This window comes from Tenrec ecaudatus, chromosome X, assembly GCF_050624435.1.
Source record: "Tenrec ecaudatus isolate mTenEca1 chromosome X, mTenEca1.hap1, whole genome shotgun sequence".
In the NCBI taxonomy this organism is placed as follows: Eukaryota; Metazoa; Chordata; class Mammalia; order Afrosoricida; family Tenrecidae; genus Tenrec; species Tenrec ecaudatus.
Window position 1 is genome coordinate 91,248,350 of NC_134548.1, and position 7,238 is coordinate 91,255,587.

Sequence of the window (7,238 nt, forward strand, 5' to 3'; positions counted from 1 at the left end):
CAGCTCCTCATTTTCCCCTCCCTCCCACTCCCTCATGAGCCCTTGATAATTTATAGATTATTATTTTGTCATATCTTGCGCTGTCCGACGTCTCCCTTCACCCCCTTTTCTGTTGTCCGTCCCCCAGGGAGGAGGTCACATGTAGAACATATTCTTATACTCCTGGTCAGCAGCTCATTTCCCACAAGCTCCCCTGCTATGTCCCTATCAAATTATTAATCCAGTTACTGTCTCTACATAGTTACCAATACTGGATTTCATATGTAGGAAAATATACCCCAAACGTGGTCAAATGAAAGAGAAATAAAAGCAGAAAATATTGAGGTGCGCTTCTGCCTGCAGAGGCAGGACACAGGAGGAGGAGGCGGCCCGCCGCCGTGCACCCGTGCCGGCGCCCCAGCCTCCGCCTCCCGCCCGCCACCCCCGTGGAGCCAATGTCTGCAGACGGAGAGGAGTCAGCGGGCGGCCTAGTAGGCGCCGCCCCCTGGGCGAGCTTCCGGACCTGGCGGCGCCAGCAGGGCCCCAGGCGGGTTCGTCTTCGCCCTTGCGGTCCCGGCGGGAAGGCGGCCCGGGCACACTGCGCCTCAGGCTCTGTCGCCGCCGCCACGCTCACAAGAAGCCGAGTTGTCGCTGAGCCTGGCAGTACAGCAAGCGCCCCGAGTCATTGAGCGCCTTGTGGAGCACCGGGTCTGCTAGGGCGACACTGCAGGGCATGGTGCTCAAGTACAGAGTCAGGATGGAACAGATACAAAGATCAAACAAACTATTTACCAGTGATGGTATATTTCTGAAGAAAACCCTGAACATCCCAGTTACATCAGAGAAGCCTTTGTTGTTTAATGGATACTCCAGAAAATGAAACTGTTGATGGCAGTCTTTCTCATAAAGAGGAGCCGCAGGTCACCAAGGACGACCTGTCCACTATCAGCTGATGCGCAGCCAGTACAGCCCGAGGAAGTGTCTGCCCAAAATTTCCTGCGGAGACTAGACTTGCAGATTAAGTTATCAACACAGGCAGCCAAGAAACTAAAAGAAGAAAGCAGAGATGAAGACAGTCCCTATGCAAAGTCCCTCTATCACAGTTAGATAATCTGATTAGTTTGCCCGATTCTCACATGGATTAAGACATGGCTGGACCATAAAGAAACCAAGAACTGAAGATTCAAAAGCATGTGTTTTGAATTTCCAAAGCATCCGTCTTAAACTCACAATTTATTTTTTAAATAAATCATTTTATTGGGGCTCATACAACTCTTATCACAATCCATACCTACATCAATTGAGTAAAGCACCCTTAAACATTCGTTACCCTCATCATTCTCAAAATTCGCCTTCCACTTGGGTTCCTGGAATCAGCTCATTTTCCTTTTTTCCGTTCCCCTCCCTCATGAACCCTTAATAACTTATAAATTATTATTTTATCTTATCTAACACTGCCCAGCGTCTCCCCTCACCCACTTTCCTGTTGCCTATCCTCCAGAGAGGAGGTTACATGTAGATTGGTTCCCCTTTTCTACACCCCCTTCCCTAAACTCACAGTTTAGTAATTCTGCCTACTGCCCTTGCTCTGATGTGATCAATTCCATCTGGCTTCCCCTAATTTTAAGCCTTAGTCTGTCCTGAGAGCAAAATTGTATCCTTAAAGCCTACACTTTTGTAGGTGATTTTCAGACAAGCCTTTGTAAAAAACTGGTTGACATAAAGTATCAAAGACTTATTTGCATATTCAAGATTAGAACAGTTTATATCCCGATGAATTCCTGTGTGCCAAATAACAGTGGCGGTTTATGTGATGCTGAATGTGCTGTGTGTTTATAACTTCACTGCTACCTATATATATTTCTATATGCATGACATCTTCTGTAATAATACAGAGAACCAAAATTTGTCCCTTTTTTGTAAAAATTAAACTACAAAAGTCTGAATGAAAAAATACACTCTTTTTAAAAAAAAGAAAATATTAAAAACTGAAACATTTAAAGTGGGTCAAAAGGAAGATCAAATGATGTGATGTTACATTTTAACCTAAATAAATCTGCCATAATCAACTTTGTCTAATAGCAATGCTATTCATATCCCTGGACCATGGTCAGAGAGGATTCACCGGGATTTAATCCATGTGGGGACCCAGCAAGTGGATTTTGGGCTTCCACTGTCATCCATAGCCTTCGGAAAATCAAGTCCTCAAGATTTAAGTTCTAGTACTGTTACCTCCACCAGATTTGGATGTTTTAATTTACAATCCTTGGATCACACAAGCTGATGTGCTTATTCATGTTAATTTAGCTCGCACCTCACTTAGATGGCTGCTTGTTTTAAGACAAGCCTTTATGGGCCCAGATGCTATTCTTTTTGATAGCCAGGCACCATCTGATTTCTTAATCACACTCTGCTACAGCACCCATTTCTTCAGTTATCTTTTCATGAGCACAAGTGTCTAGTAGGACCATGTCAGAATAAATAACTGCTTTTAGATTAGGGCTTATGATTTAAGTTCAAGGTAAAAATGTATTCATATATCTATAGTTTATATGTGTGTAGTTCACTTTAGTGATATCATTTTATTGGAGAACATTATAAATCATCCCTATGGGACATAGGAAATTCTATTGATAGTATCACTAATTTAAAGACTAAAGTCTTTTCAGAAGCTGAGTGTCACATCTTTTTTCTGCTAATATAAAATAAATACATAACATATCTATTGAATGAATGACTGAAGAGAACTATGTGAATGAAGTTTCCAAGAAACAACATATGATTTATAGTATTGAATACTATTTTAAATAGGTGTTTCAACAGCTGGTTTTGTGTTTTGAAATAGAACAGGTAATACACATGTGGTTAATTTAAACACTTCGCTCAACACAAAAACGTGATACAAAGGACTAGTAAGACAAACAAAAACCTCACTGCCATTGAGTTGATGCCAACCCCTAGCCACTCTACAAGAGAGGTATGTTTTGTTTTCAAGACTGCAACTCCTCACATGGGTAATTATGAAGGCTAAACTAATTAAATTAGGCCCTCAAAACTATATTTGGCTAGCAGTAAGCAATGACTGTTGTTATTGCTGTTGCTGTTAGTCATTGGAGAATACTATCATAGTGCCTGGTCTTGGCAAAAGGGACACCACTTTGAATCTAGTGCCTTCACCTTGGCTCTCAGAATTCACCTCTCATAGACCTCCCTTTCACTGACCTCCCTCTCACTGATCTTCCCATCCCCTGCTCAACCTTCAAATTCCTGGAGTCGGCTCCTCCCTGAGCCAGAATGTTTTCTGAAGATATGCACACTTCACTCTAGCCGTCCTTGGCATATAGATAAGGTCAAAGACCTTCTCCCTTCTGAAGCACCTGTGTGCATAGATCCTCCCCAGCTTGGACCCTTCCCAATTGTGTCTGCCAGCAGGGGTATAAAAACCGCAGCCTAAATTTCCCAAAGTGCGGTTTCAAAGGCTCAATCCCCTGAGTTGCTGAATCCTCCCCCAAGCCTCTCAATAAAGCCTGCTTCTAGACTTTGCCGATCGGATCTTTGATTCTGTTTCACGCCCCAAAATTCCTTACTCAGAGATTGTCAAAAAATAAACTATTTGGTGAAACACAGTAGTAGTAAAAGAAACATGGAAGCAAGTACTCTCATTGACAGAAGATGAAATTGAAAATTGGTACAATTTGTTTGGGTGGCAATTTGGCAATATCTGTCAGCATTTAAATATATGTACTCTCAAGCAGCTCTGGTGGTTTAGTGGGGTATGTATTGGGCTGCCACCAACAAGGCTGGCAGTTCAAATCCACCGGTTGCTCTGCTGGATTTCTGCTCTCATAAATATATGTACTCTCTGATTGAGTATTATCTAAGAATTTATTCCACAAGTTGATGAACATTTTAATTCTTATTTGGAAATATATAATAGTAAATATATGTTCTACAGTTTGTCGACCTTTTGTTATTTGAATTCATTCAACAAAAAATAGCTTTTCTTGTAAATAGTTATCTCTGCATATAGTACCACAGTACAGGTAAACTATTCTGGAACAAATATATATCCTTTTCCTCCAAAATTGTATGGCAATGAAAAATGTAATCATATTCAAGAAAGGAGTATATAAATTTAAGAATCATAAATATTAGTATCAAGAAATCTTTGTTCACTAAAGTATCCCAAGTGACTCTCACTCTCTCACTCACTCTCTCACTCTCTCACGCACTCACTCACTCTCTCACTCACTCACTCACTCACTCTCTCACCCTCTCACTCACGCTCTCACTCACTCACTCACTCACTCACTCACACACACACACAAAAAATAAAGTATCCCAAGTGCCCATAAGAGTGCTTGACATCCAGAAAAAACTCAATGAATTTTCTTAAATATGGTTAATGAATAGAAAACTATCATACTTGGTTTTGAAATCCTTTTTCAAGCCATGGTCAGCCTGACCACAATAGTTTTCTTAACATATATTCTCACAAAAACTCACTGTCGTAGTCAATTCCAACTCTTAGGAGCCCTACAAGAGAGAGCAAAACTGGCCCCATGGGTTTCTAAGAACATAACTCTTTACAGGAGTAGAAAGCCTCATCTTTCTCCTGTAGAGATGCTAGTGATTTCAAACTGCTGACTTTGCAGTTCGCAGCCCAACGAGTAACTATTATGCCACAGGAATTTCCAATATATATTCTTCAGAAAACTAATTCTCAAGGGCATTAATAGATTCTACTAGAAAATGATTTCATGACCAACATAATTTAGTAAATAATTAAAGTAAATTGTTTCTTAATCAAAGCTGTGTGTAAACAATTAATATAATGTACTAATGAATCATGTAAACATAAGACTGTATGACCTGAGACCAGAACTAGATGGTGACTGGTTTCCACTACCAACTGTTCTGAAAGAGGTCATATTAGAAGGTCCTAGACAGATTGACAGAACACTATGGAACAAAACTCAAAAATCATTTTTAAGAGACCCTGATTACTAGTTAGATAGAGACTAGTGGGATATTTGAGACTCTAGCCCTTGATCACCCTTCAGGTCTGGAAATGAACTTGTCACCATGGTTCAATTTTCATTCAAATAATGCACAGGATAAGAAGAGGAACAGTAACAAGTACATACACTTTAGAATAAACAAATATTTGAGATATTAAAAGGGCACCATTTATCCAAAAGAAAGTTCAGAAGTGTTAGAAAAAAAGAACGAATGGAAACAAGAAGCACAGAAAAGAAGTCGAATAAGTAATATTATATTGTGGGGATTTAATTGATGACATGGGGGAAAATGAAAATTACTGAATGGAAAACTAATCTTTTTTGTAAACCTTCCTCCAATTCTTGGTAGAAAGGTAGAACAAACAAACAAACAATAAACAAGTTTACTGCTTGGAGAGAGACTCTTGGAATACCTCAGACTAAGGTCCTTAGTCACTCTTCATGTCTGGAAATAAACTCTCCACCACGGCTCAAATTTTAATCCAACAATAGGTCTATAAGGTGAAAAATCACAGTAGAAAAATATGCACATATTAGAATAATCACTGAATTGAGATCAAAGGGCAGTATTTACTGAAGGAAAAAGTTCAGAAGTGCTAGGAAGAAGAAGGAATAGAAACAGAAAACACGGGGAAAAAGAAATAAATCATGATATATGGTAGGGGCTGTAATCAATAACAAGAAGCAAAATGTCTATGGATTACTGAATGGAAAACTGATATAAAATAATAATAAATAAATAAAACTAATCTGCTGCATAAACTTTCACCCAATACACAATAAAAAGGTTTTTTTTCAAAGTTTATTTTAAACTGAGGGACTAATAAAACCTTAAATAATAAATATTTTTATGAGATAAGATGATTTCATGATAAATTTTAAATCACACAACATACTTTAAGAAACAATAAGCTTAATTATTGGTCTGACTCAGGAAAGAGCATTATAGCTGTACTTCCTTCAAGATTGATTTGTTTGTTTTTCTGGAAGTCCATGATCCTTCAATATTCCTTGGAAAAATAATTCAATTTAATCAGTTCTCATTCTGTCTTCTTTATTCATTGTTTAGCTTCCTTATGCATATAAGGTAATTGAAAATACCCTGTCTAGATTCAGGTGGACCTCAGTACTTACAGTAACATCTTTGCTCTTTTACAGTTGAAAGAGGTCTTGTGCAGATTTTCCCAGTACAATACATTGTTTGACTTCTTGAAAACAGCCAAGACCAGAGGCATTTAAGACTGTGGCATGAATACTATCACAGAGAGAAAGAGGAGCAGTGCCCAGACAATGGTACTGAGAGAGCATCTGGTGGGCTTACTAGTCCATGACAGCAGAAGCCATGGGACTATGTGGATGAGAGTCTGAGGATCAGAATGAGACTGTGGATGTCTGAGGAAAGGTGTTGCTGGGGATCATTACTGAATCGTTACTGTTTACTGATCCTGACTTCTGGTAACCTGTTGTGTCAGACACGGTTCTCTAGAGAAAGAAAAAAAGGGATGATAGATAGATAGATAGATAGATAGATAGATAGATAGATAGATAGATAGATAGATAGATAGATAGATACAATATAAGACAAAAACAGCTAATTAGTCCTCAGAGCAGTACAAATGGCTCAGTTCAAAACCCATGAGACAGTTAATACACTGGCAGTCCTTCAACTCATGAGAAGGACTGGGTGCAAGGCAAGGAAGCAGACAGATGAGTCTTCTGCAGAGCAATAGAGGCAGTCCAGCCACAGGCAGCAAGCAGCAGGGCAGGTCACCAATAGTCAACCAGATGACAGGGTCTGACAGTCCGCAGCTCAAATGATGTATACACCAGCATTGTGATGAAGTAGTTCTTGAAGGAACCTCAAACTATAGCAACACAGTCCATGGGTTGGGTGTCCCACAAACAGTGTAGCTCGCAAGCTGAGGCAGAGAACTAACTAAAGCAGCCACACACTGGCCTGATCATCAGAGAGCAGGAGACAGAAAGGCGAGGCTCGCTGAGCCATTTACCTCTTTGATCTTCAATTAAACAACAACCTTTACCCCACACGTACTTATTGGCCAGGTTGGCACAATAAACCTACCTATCACACCTATTAATGTCCCTAATAACACCCCCCCCTTAATCATGACCATTGCCTCTGAGTTCTGTGTGCCTATTGTAATGAATTTTGAACCCAGGATAGGTATAGCATGGTACAGGAGGAATAGTTGGTCTCAGAATAGGTGAAGAAGAATG

General features: G+C 39.8%; 1 pseudogene; it reads left to right on the forward strand.

Moving 5' to 3' along the window:
* Window positions 1–736: 736 nt before the first annotated feature.
* LOC142435035 (lysM and putative peptidoglycan-binding domain-containing protein 2 pseudogene) lies at window positions 737–1,086 on the forward strand (annotated as a pseudogene).
* The last annotated feature ends 6,152 nt before the right edge of the window (window positions 1,087–7,238 follow it).